We start from the raw sequence: 11,459 nt of genomic DNA on the forward strand, positions 1-11,459 counted from the left end.
GTGGACGAATTTTTTCAAGAAGGGGAGTATGATGCATGAGATGATGTGGATACTTGTTCTTGGATACTCTTGAGGCATGATTTCAAATAGAAGTGTGTAGAGTTCTAGTTATGTTAGAACTCATATCTTTATTGCTTTCCTAGTTCTACTTGTATTAGGAATCATGGTTTTGCCTACGTTCTTAAAACGATGGATTTTACATGATTCAAAGAGTCTAGAGAGTCTAGGACTTAGGGACTTGTCCTAAGCCTATTAGGGTTATAGTTTATGTTTTCCTAGTAGCATTAGGTTATTTCTTTCCTACTAGGATTAGCATAATTAAACTAGTATAAATAGAGTCTATGTAGTTCATATTTAGATGGTGAATAATAATAATTTTGTGAGTTTGAGTGTTTACCCAAATCCTCTTGAGTGCTGGTGGCTTAGCCTTTACGCATTCAAAACCCTTAGATTTATTCCTTGTGGTGGCTTAGCCTTTATCATTGAATAAACTAAGTACTATCCAGTTTTGTTTTTGTTTAGTTGGTGCTTTGCCTTTATGCTAATCAAACAATTCGAACCTTTTATGTTATTCTTGGTGATTAAATTCTTTATGGAATTGACATAAAAGCCTATCCAACCCTTAGTTTGATATTCGTGGTGATTAAATTCTTTATCGAAAATCAACTAAGTACAATCCTTTATTTCTGTTAGCTTCCGCACTTGTATTTGATCTATTTTAGTAGATTAAATACATCATATGGTATCAAGAGCTTTGGTGACATCCATTGAAGAAGGCCTTTCGAGCTTTCATCCAGTTCATACTATTGCTCGAAATTTTTTCCTTTAAGGGGGAGTATTAGATCTTCAAGAAAGTCTTAAAGATCAAATCTTTTTTCCAAGATTTTTGATTTTTCACAAAGTTTCATCGAAGGACATCATTATTCATTGTCAAGTGGTGAAAAAAATCATCCAAGATCCACAAAAACATCCAAGAAAAAAACCTTCCGTAACAGCCAGTTTTTTGGGGTAAATTTGAGAGCTTCGTTCTCCCACCTCCAAACGAATTTTTGGGTGATTCTTGATCCTAAATTGGACTACTATTTGTCTACTTTGCTATCCTAAAATTTCGTAAGGTTTGAAGTTGATTTGGTATATGTTCGAGACTGATCTTTCGAATTGGTCAAAAACCGGGTTAATCTGGCACAGTGTTGCGAGATTTAAAACTGCAAACAATTGGCTTTGAATTTTTCAATGAAATTTTGGTCGAGTGTTGCAGACACATAGATCTAGGTCCTGGAAGAATTTTACGTGATTTCGAGTTGTTTTGCCTGGTATTCTTCACTTTTACTTGCATCAAAGTTCTGGGCAGTTTACAGGCAAATTAATGGATCAAATCTCCGGGAATGGCAAAATCCGTGGACGAATTTTTTCAAGAAGGGGATATGATGCATGAGATGATGTGGATACTTGTTCTTGGATACTCTTGAGGCATGATTTCAAATAGAAGTGTGTAGAGTTCTAGTTATGTTAGAACTCATATCTTTATTGCTTTCCTAGTTCTACTTGTATTAGGAATCATGGTTTTGCCTACGTTCTTAAAACGATGGATTTTACATGATTCAAAGAGTCTAGAGAGTCTAGGACTTAGGGACTTGTCCTAAGCCTATTAGGGTTATAGTTTATTATGTTTTCCTAGTAGCATTAGGTTATTTCTTTCCTACTAGGATTAGCATAATTAAACTAGTATAAATAGAGTCTATGTAGTTCATATTTAGATGGTGAATAATAATAATTTTGTGAGTTTGAGTGTTTACCCAAATCCTCTTGAGTGCTGGTGGCTTAGCCTTTACGCATTCAAAACCCTTAGATTTATTCCTTGTGGTGGCTTAGCCTTTATCATTGAATAAACTAAGTACTATCCAGTTTTTTTTGTTTAGTTGGTGGCTTTGCCTTTATGCTAATCAAACAATTCGAACCTTTTATGTTATTCTTGGTGATTAAATTCTTTATAGAATTGACTAAAAGCCTATCCAACCCTTAGTTTGATATTCGTGGTGATTAAATTCTTTATCGAAAATCAACTAAGTACAATCCTTTATTTCTGTTAGCTTCCGCACTTGTATTTGATCTATTTTAGTAGATTAAATACATCATATGGTATCAAGAGCTTTGGTGACATCCATTGAAGAAGGCCTTTCGAGCTTTCATCCAGTTCATACTATTGCTCGAAATTTTTTCCTTTAAGGGGGAGTATTAGATCTTCAAGAAAGTCTTAAAGATCAAATCTTTTTTCCAAGATTTTTGATTTTTCACAAAGTTTCATCGAAGGACATCATTATTCATTGTCAAGTGGTGAAAAAAATCATCCAAGATCCACAAAAACATCCAAGAAAAAAACCTTCCGTAACAGCCAGTTTTTTGGGGTAAATTTGAGAGCTTCGTTCTCCCACCTCCAAACGAATTTTTGGGTGATTCTTGATCCTAAATTGGACTACTATTTGTCTACTTTGCTATCCTAAAATTTCGTAAGGTTTGAAGTTGATTTGGTATATGTTCGAGACTGATCTTTCGAATTGGTCAAAAACCGGGTTAATCTGGCACAGTGTTGCGAGATTTAAAACTGCAAACAATTGGCTTTGAATTTTTCAATGAAATTTTGGTCGAGTGTTGCAGACACATAGATCTAGGTCCTGGAAGAATTTTACGTGATTTCGAGTTGTTTTGCCTGGTATTCTTCACTTTTACTTGCATCAAAGTTCTGGGCAGTTTACAGGCAAATTAATGGATCAAATCTCCGGGAATGGCAAAAATACGTGGACGAATTTTTTCAAGAAGGGGAGTATGATGCATGAGATGATGTGGATACTTGTTCTTGGATACTCTTGAGGCATGATTTCAAATAGAAGTGTGTAGAGTTCTAGTTATGTTAGAACTCATATCTTTATTGCTTTCCTAGTTCTACTTGTATTAGGAATCATGGTTTTGCCTACGTTCTTAAAACGATGGATTTTACATGATTCAAAGAGTCTAGAGAGTCTAGGACTTAGGGACTTGTCCTAAGCCTATTAGGGTTATAGTTTATTATGTTTTCCTAGTAGCATTAGGTTATTTCTTTCCTACTAGGATTAGCATAATTAAACTAGTATAAATAGAGTCTATGTAGTTCATATTTAGATGGTGAATAATAATAATTTTGTGAGTTTGAGTGTTTACCCAAATCCTCTTGAGTGCTGGTGGCTTAGCCTTTACGCATTCAAAACCCTTAGATTTATTCCTTGTGGTGGCTTAGCCTTTATCATTGAATAAACTAAGTACTATCCAGTTTTGTTTGTTTAGTTGGTGGCTTTGCCTTTATGCTAATCAAACAATTCGAACCTTTTATGTTATTCTTGGTGATTAAATTCTTTATGGAATTGACATAAAAGCCTATCCAACCCTTAGTTTGATATTCGTGGTGATTAAATTCTTTATCGAAAATCAACTAAGTACAATCCTTTATTTCTGTTAGCTTCCGCACTTGTATTTGATCTATTTTAGTAGATTAAATACATCATATGGTATCAAGAGCTTTGGTGACATCCATTGAAGAAGGCCTTTCGAGCTTTCATCCAGTTCATACTATTGCTCGAAATTTTTTCCTTTAAGGGGGAGTATTAGATCTTCAAGAAAGTCTTAAAGATCAAATCTTTTTTCCAAGATTTTTGATTTTTCACAAAGTTTCATCGAAGGACATCATTATTCATTGTCAAGTGGTGAAAGAAAATCATCCAAGATCCACAAAAACATCCAAAAAAAAACCTTCCGTAACAGCCAGTTTTTTGGGGTAAATTTGAGAGCTTCGTTCTCCCACCTCCAAACGAATTTTTGGGTGATTCTTGATCCTAAATTGGACTACTATTTGTCTACTTTGCTATCCTAAAATTTCGTAAGGTTTGAAGTTGATTTGGTATATGTTCGAGACTGATCTTTCGAATTGGTCAAAAACCGGGTTAATCTGGCACAGTGTTGCGAGATTTAAAACTGCAAACAATTGGCTTTGAATTTTTCAATGAAATTTTGGTCGAGTGTTGCAGACACATAGATCTAGGTCCTGGAAGAATTTTACGTGATTTCGAGTTGTTTTGCCTGGTATTCTTCACTTTTACTTGCATCAAAGTTCTGGGCAGTTTACAGGCAAATTAATGGATCAAATCTCCGGGAATGGCAAAATCCGTGGACGAATTTTTTCAAGAAGGGGAGTATGATGCATGAGATGATGTGGATACTTGTTCTTGGATACTCTTGAGGCATGATTTCAAATAGAAGTGTGTAGAGTTCTAGTTATGTTAGAACTCATATCTTTATTGCTTTCCTAGTTCTACTTGTATTAGGAATCATGGTTTTGCCTACGTTCTTAAAACGATGGATTTTACATGATTCAAAGAGTCTAGAGAGTCTAGGACTTAGGGACTTGTCCTAAGCCTATTAGGGTTATAGTTTATTATGTTTTCCTAGTAGCATTAGGTTATTTCTTTCCTACTAGGATTAGCATAATTAAACTAGTATAAATAGAGTCTATGTAGTTCATATTTAGATGGTGAATAATAATAATTTTGTGAGTTTGAGTGTTTACCCAAATCCTCTTGAGTGCTGGTGGCTTAGCCTTTACGCATTCAAAACCCTTAGATTTATTCCTTGTGGTGGCTTAGCCTTTATCATTGAATAAACTAAGTACTATCCAGTTTTGTTTTGTTTAGTTGGTGGCTTTGCCTTTATGCTAATCAAACAATTCGAACCTTTTATGTTATTCTTGGTGATTAAATTCTTTATGGAATTGACATAAAAGCCTATCCAACCCTTAGTTTGATATTCGTGGTGATTAAATTCTTTATCGAAAATCAACTAAGTACAATCCTTTATTTCTGTTAGCTTCCGCACTTGTATTTGATCTATTTTAGTAGATTAAATACATCATATGGTATCAAGAGCTTTGGTGACATCCATTGAAGAAGGCCTTTCGAGCTTTCATCCAGTTCATACTATTGCTCGAAATTTTTTCCTTTAAGGGGGAGTATTAGATCTTCAAGAAAGTCTTAAAGATCAAATCTTTTTTCCAAGATTTTTGATTTTTCACAAAGTTTCATCGAAGGACATCATTATTCATTGTCAAGTGGTGAAAAAAATCATCCAAGATCCACAAAAACATCCAAGAAAAAAACCTTCCGTAACAGCCAGTTTTTTGGGGTAAATTTGAGAGCTTCGTTCTCCCACCTCCAAACGAATTTTTGGGTGATTCTTGATCCTAAATTGGACTACTATTTGTCTACTTTGCTATCCTAAAATTTCGTAAGGTTTGAAGTTGATTTGGTATATGTTCGAGACTGATCTTTCGAATTGGTCAAAAACCGGGTTAATCTGGCACAGTGTTGCGAGATTTAAAACTGCAAACAATTGGCTTTGAATTTTTCAATGAAATTTTGGTCGAGTGTTGCAGACACATAGATCTAGGTCCTGGAAGAATTTTACGTGATTTCGAGTTGTTTTGCCTGGTATTCTTCACTTTTACTTGCATCAAAGTTCTGGGCAGTTTACAGGCAAATTAATGGATCAAATCTCCGGGAATGGCAAAATCCGTGGACGAATTTTTTCAAGAAGGGGAGTATGATGCATGAGATGATGTGGATACTTGTTCTTGGATACTCTTGAGGCATGATTTCAAATAGAAGTGTGTAGAGTTCTAGTTATGTTAGAACTCATATCTTTATTGCTTTCCTAGTTCTACTTGTATTAGGAATCATGGTTTTGCCTACGTTCTTAAAACGATGGATTTTACATGATTCAAAGAGTCTAGAGAGTCTAGGACTTAGGGACTTGTCCTAAGCCTATTAGGGTTATAGTTTATTATGTTTTCCTAGTAGCATTAGGTTATTTCTTTCCTACTAGGATTAGCATAATTAAACTAGTATAAATAGAGTCTATGTAGTTCATATTTAGATGGTGAATAATAATAATTTTGTGAGTTTGAGTGTTTACCCAAATCCTCTTGAGTGCTGGTGGCTTAGCCTTTACGCATTCAAAACCCTTAGATTTATTCCTTGTGGTGGCTTAGCCTTTATCATTGAATAAACTAAGTACTATCCAGTTTTGTTTTGTTTAGTTGGTGGCTTTGCCTTTATGCTAATCAAACAATTCGAACCTTTTATGTTATTCTTGGTGATTAAATTCTTTATGGAATTGACATAAAAGCCTATCCAACCCTTAGTTTGATATTCGTGGTGATTAAATTCTTTATCGAAAATCAACTAAGTACAATCCTTTATTTCTGTTAGCTTCCGCACTTGTATTTGATCTATTTTAGTAGATTAAATACATCATATGGTATCAAGAGCTTTGGTGACATCCATTGAAGAAGGCCTTTCGAGCTTTCATCCAGTTCATACTATTGCTCGAAATTTTTTCCTTTAAGGGGAGTATTAGATCTTCAAGAAAGTCTTAAAGATCAAATCTTTTTTCCAAGATTTTTGATTTTTCACAAAGTTTCATCGAAGGACATCATTATTCATTGTCAAGTGGTGAAAGAAAATCATCCAAGATCCACAAAAACATCCAAGAAAAAAACCTTCCGTAACAGCCAGTTTTTTGGGGTAAATTTGAGAGCTTCGTTCTCCCACCTCCAAACGAATTTTTGGGTGATTCTTGATCCTAAATTGGACTACTATTTGTCTACTTTGCTATCCTAAAATTTCGTAAGGTTTGAAGTTGATTTGGTATATGTTCGAGACTGATCTTTCGAATTGGTCAAAAACCGGGTTAATCTGGCACAGTGTTGCGAGATTTAAAACTGCAAACAATTGGCTTTGAATTTTTCAATGAAATTTTGGTCGAGTGTTGCAGACACATAGATCTAGGTCCTGGAAGAATTTTACGTGATTTCGAGTTGTTTTGCCTGGTATTCTTCACTTTTACTTGCATCAAAGTTCTGGGCAGTTTACAGGCAAATTAATGGATCAAATCTCCGGGAATGGCAAAATCCGTGGACGAATTTTTTCAAGAAGGGGAGTATGATGCATGAGATGATGTGGATACTTGTTCTTGGATACTCTTGAGGCATGATTTCAAATAGAAGTGTGTAGAGTTCTAGTTATGTTAGAACTCATATCTTTATTGCTTTCCTAGTTCTACTTGTATTAGGAATCATGGTTTTGCCTACGTTCTTAAAACGATGGATTTTACATGATTCAAAGAGTCTAGAGAGTCTAGGACTTAGGGACTTGTCCTAAGCCTATTAGGGTTATAGTTTATTATGTTTTCCTAGTAGCATTAGGTTATTTCTTTCCTACTAGGATTAGCATAATTAAACTAGTATAAATAGAGTCTATGTAGTTCATATTTAGATGGTGAATAATAATAATTTTGTGAGTTTGAGTGTTTACCCAAATCCTCTTGAGTGCTTGGTTGGCTTAGCCTTTACGCATTCAAAACCCTTAGATTTATTCCTTGTGTGCTTAGCCTTTATCATTGAATAAACTAAGTACTATCCAGTTTTGTTTTGTTTAGTTGGTGGCTTTGCCTTTATGCTAATCAAACAATTCGAACCTTTTATGTTATTCTTGGTGATTAAATTCTTTATGGAATTGACATAAAAGCCTATCCAACCCTTAGTTTGATATTCGTGGTGATTAAATTCTTTATCGAAAATCAACTAAGTACAATCCTTTATTTCTGTTAGCTTCCGCACTTGTATTTGATCTATTTTAGTAGATTAAATACATCATATGGTATCAAGAGCTTTGGTGACATCCATTGAAGAAGGCCTTTCGAGCTTTCATCCAGTTCATACTATTGCTCGAAATTTTTTCCTTTAAGGGGGAGTATTAGATCTTCAAGAAAGTCTTAAAGATCAAATCTTTTTTCCAAGATTTTTGATTTTTCACAAAGTTTCATCGAAGGACATCATTATTCATTGTCAAGTGGTGAAAGAAAATCATCCAAGATCCACAAAAACATCCAAGAAAAAAACCTTCCGTAACAGCCAGTTTTTTGGGGTAAATTTGAGAGCTTCGTTCTCCCACCTCCAAACGAATTTTTGGGTGATTCTTGATCCTAAATTGGACTACTATTTGTCTACTTTGCTATCCTAAAATTTCGTAAGGTTTGAAGTTGATTTGGTATATGTTCGAGACTGATCTTTCGAATTGGTCAAAAACCGGGTTAATCTGGCACAGTGTTGCGAGATTTAAAACTGCAAACAATTGGCTTTGAATTTTTCAATGAAATTTTGGTCGAGTGTTGCAGACACATAGATCTAGGTCCTGGAAGAATTTTACGTGATTTCGAGTTGTTTTGCCTGGTATTCTTCACTTTTACTTGCATCAAAGTTCTGGGCAGTTTACAGGCAAATTAATGGATCAAATCTCCGGGAATGGCAAAATCCGTGGACGAATTTTTTCAAGAAGGGGAGTATGATGCATGAGATGATGTGGATACTTGTTCTTGGATACTCTTGAGGCATGATTTCAAATAGAAGTGTGTAGAGTTCTAGTTATGTTAGAACTCATATCTTTATTGCTTTCCTAGTTCTACTTGTATTAGGAATCATGGTTTTGCCTACGTTCTTAAAACGATGGATTTTACATGATTCAAAGAGTCTAGAGAGTCTAGGACTTAGGGACTTGTCCTAAGCCTATTAGGGTTATAGTTTATTATGTTTTCCTAGTAGCATTAGGTTATTTCTTTCCTACTAGGATTAGCATAATTAAACTAGTATAAATAGAGTCTATGTAGTTCATATTTAGATGGTGAATAATAATAATTTTGTGAGTTTGAGTGTTTACCCAAATCCTCTTGAGTGCTGGTGGCTTAGCCTTTACGCATTCAAAACCCTTAGATTTATTCCTTGTGGTGGCTTAGCCTTTATCATTGAATAAACTAAGTACTATCCAGTTTTGTTTTGTTTAGTTGGTGGCTTTGCCTTTATGCTAATCAAACAATTCGAACCTTTTATGTTATTCTTGGTGATTAAATTCTTTATGGAATTGACATAAAAGCCTATCCAACCCTTAGTTTGATATTCGTGGTGATTAAATTCTTTATCGAAAATCAACTAAGTACAATCCTTTATTTCTGTTAGCTTCCGCACTTGTATTTGATCTATTTTAGTAGATTAAATACATCATATGGTATCAAGAGCTTTGGTGACATCCATTGAAGAAGGCCTTTCGAGCTTTCATCCAGTTCATACTATTGCTCGAAATTTTTTCCTTTAAGGGGGAGTATTAGATCTTCAAGAAAGTCTTAAAGATCAAATCTTTTTTCCAAGATTTTTGATTTTTCACAAAGTTTCATCGAAGGACATCATTATTCATTGTCAAGTGGTGAAGAAAATCATCCAAGATCCACAAAAACATCCAAGAAAAAAACCTTCCGTAACAGCCAGTTTTTTGGGGTAAATTTGAGAGCTTCGTTCTCCCACCTCCAAACGAATTTTTGGGTGATTCTTGATCCTAAATTGGACTACTATTTGTCTACTTTGCTATCCTAAAATTTCGTAAGGTTTGAAGTTGATTTGGTATATGTTCGAGACTGATCTTTCGAATTGGTCAAAAACCGGGTTAATCTGGCACAGTGTTGCGAGATTTAAAACTGCAAACAATTGGCTTTGAATTTTTCAATGAAATTTTGGTCGAGTGTTGCAGACACATAGATCTAGGTCCTGGAAGAATTTTACGTGATTTCGAGTTGTTTTGCCTGGTATTCTTCACTTTTACTTGCATCAAAGTTCTGGGCAGTTTACAGGCAAATTAATGGATCAAATCTCCGGGAATGGCAAAATCCGTGGACGAATTTTTTCAAGAAGGGGAGTATGATGCATGAGATGATGTGGATACTTGTTCTTGGATACTCTTGAGGCATGATTTCAAATAGAAGTGTGTAGAGTTCTAGTTATGTTAGAACTCATATCTTTATTGCTTTCCTAGTTCTACTTGTATTAGGAATCATGGTTTTGCCTACGTTCTTAAAACGATGGATTTTACATGATTCAAAGAGTCTAGAGAGTCTAGGACTTAGGGACTTGTCCTAAGCCTATTAGGGTTATAGTTTATTATGTTTTCCTAGTAGCATTAGGTTATTTCTTTCCTACTAGGATTAGCATAATTAAACTAGTATAAATAGAGTCTATGTAGTTCATATTTAGATGGTGAATAATAATAATTTTGTGAGTTTGAGTGTTTACCCAAATCCTCTTGAGTGCTGGTGGCTTAGCCTTTACGCATTCAAAACCCTTAGATTTATTCCTTGTGGTGGCTTAGCCTTTATCATTGAATAAACTAAGTACTATCCAGTTTTGTTTTGTTTAGTTGGTGGCTTTGCCTTTATGCTAATCAAACAATTCGAACCTTTTATGTTATTCTTGGTGATTAAATTCTTTATGGAATTGACATAAAAGCCTATCCAACCCTTAGTTTGATATTCGTGGTGATTAAATTCTTTATCGAAAATCAACTAAGTACAATCCTTTATTTCTGTTAGCTTCCGCACTTGTATTTGATCTATTTTAGTAGATTAAATACATCATATGGTATCAAGAGCTTTGGTGACATCCATTGAAGAAGGCCTTTCGAGCTTTCATCCAGTTCATACTATTGCTCGAAATTTTTTCCTTTAAGGGGGAGTATTAGATCTTCAAGAAAGTCTTAAAGATCAAATCTTTTTTCCAAGATTTTTGATTTTTCACAAAGTTTCATCGAAGGACATCATTATTCATTGTCAAGTGGTGAAAGAAAATCATCCAAGATCCACAAAAACATCCAAGAAAAAAACCTTCCGTAACAGCCAGTTTTTTGGGGTAAATTTGAGAGCTTCGTTCTCCCCCTCCAAACGAATTTTTGGGTGATTCTTGATCCTAAATTGGACTACTATTTGTCTACTTTGCTATCCTAAAATTTCGTAAGGTTTGAAGTTGATTTGGTATATGTTCGAGACTGATCTTTCGAATTGGTCAAAAACCGGGTTAATCTGGCACAGTGTTGCGAGATTTAAAACTGCAAACAATTGGCTTTGAATTTTTCAATGAAATTTTGGTCGAGTGTTGCAGACACATAGATCTAGGTCCTGGAAGAATTTTACGTGATTTCGAGTTGTTTTGCCTGGTATTCTTCACTTTTACTTGCATCAAAGTTCTGGGCAGTTTACAGGCAAATTAATGGATCAAATCTCCGGGAATGGCAAAATCCGTGGACGAATTTTTTCAAGAAGGGGAGTATGATGCATGAGATGATGTGGATACTTGTTCTTGGATACTCTTGAGGCATGATTTCAAATAGAAGTGTGTAGAGTTCTAGTTATGTTAGAACTCATATCTTTATTGCTTTCCTAGTTCTACTTGTATTAGGAATCATGGTTTTGCCTACGTTCTTAAAACGATGGATTTTACATGATTCAAAGAGTCTAGAGAGTCTAGGACTTAGGGACTTGTCCTAAGCCTATTAGGGTTATAG

Source organism: Beta vulgaris, chromosome 6 (genome assembly GCF_026745355.1).
Source record: "Beta vulgaris subsp. vulgaris cultivar EL10 chromosome 6, EL10.2, whole genome shotgun sequence".
Taxonomy (NCBI): domain Eukaryota; kingdom Viridiplantae; phylum Streptophyta; class Magnoliopsida; order Caryophyllales; family Amaranthaceae; genus Beta; species Beta vulgaris.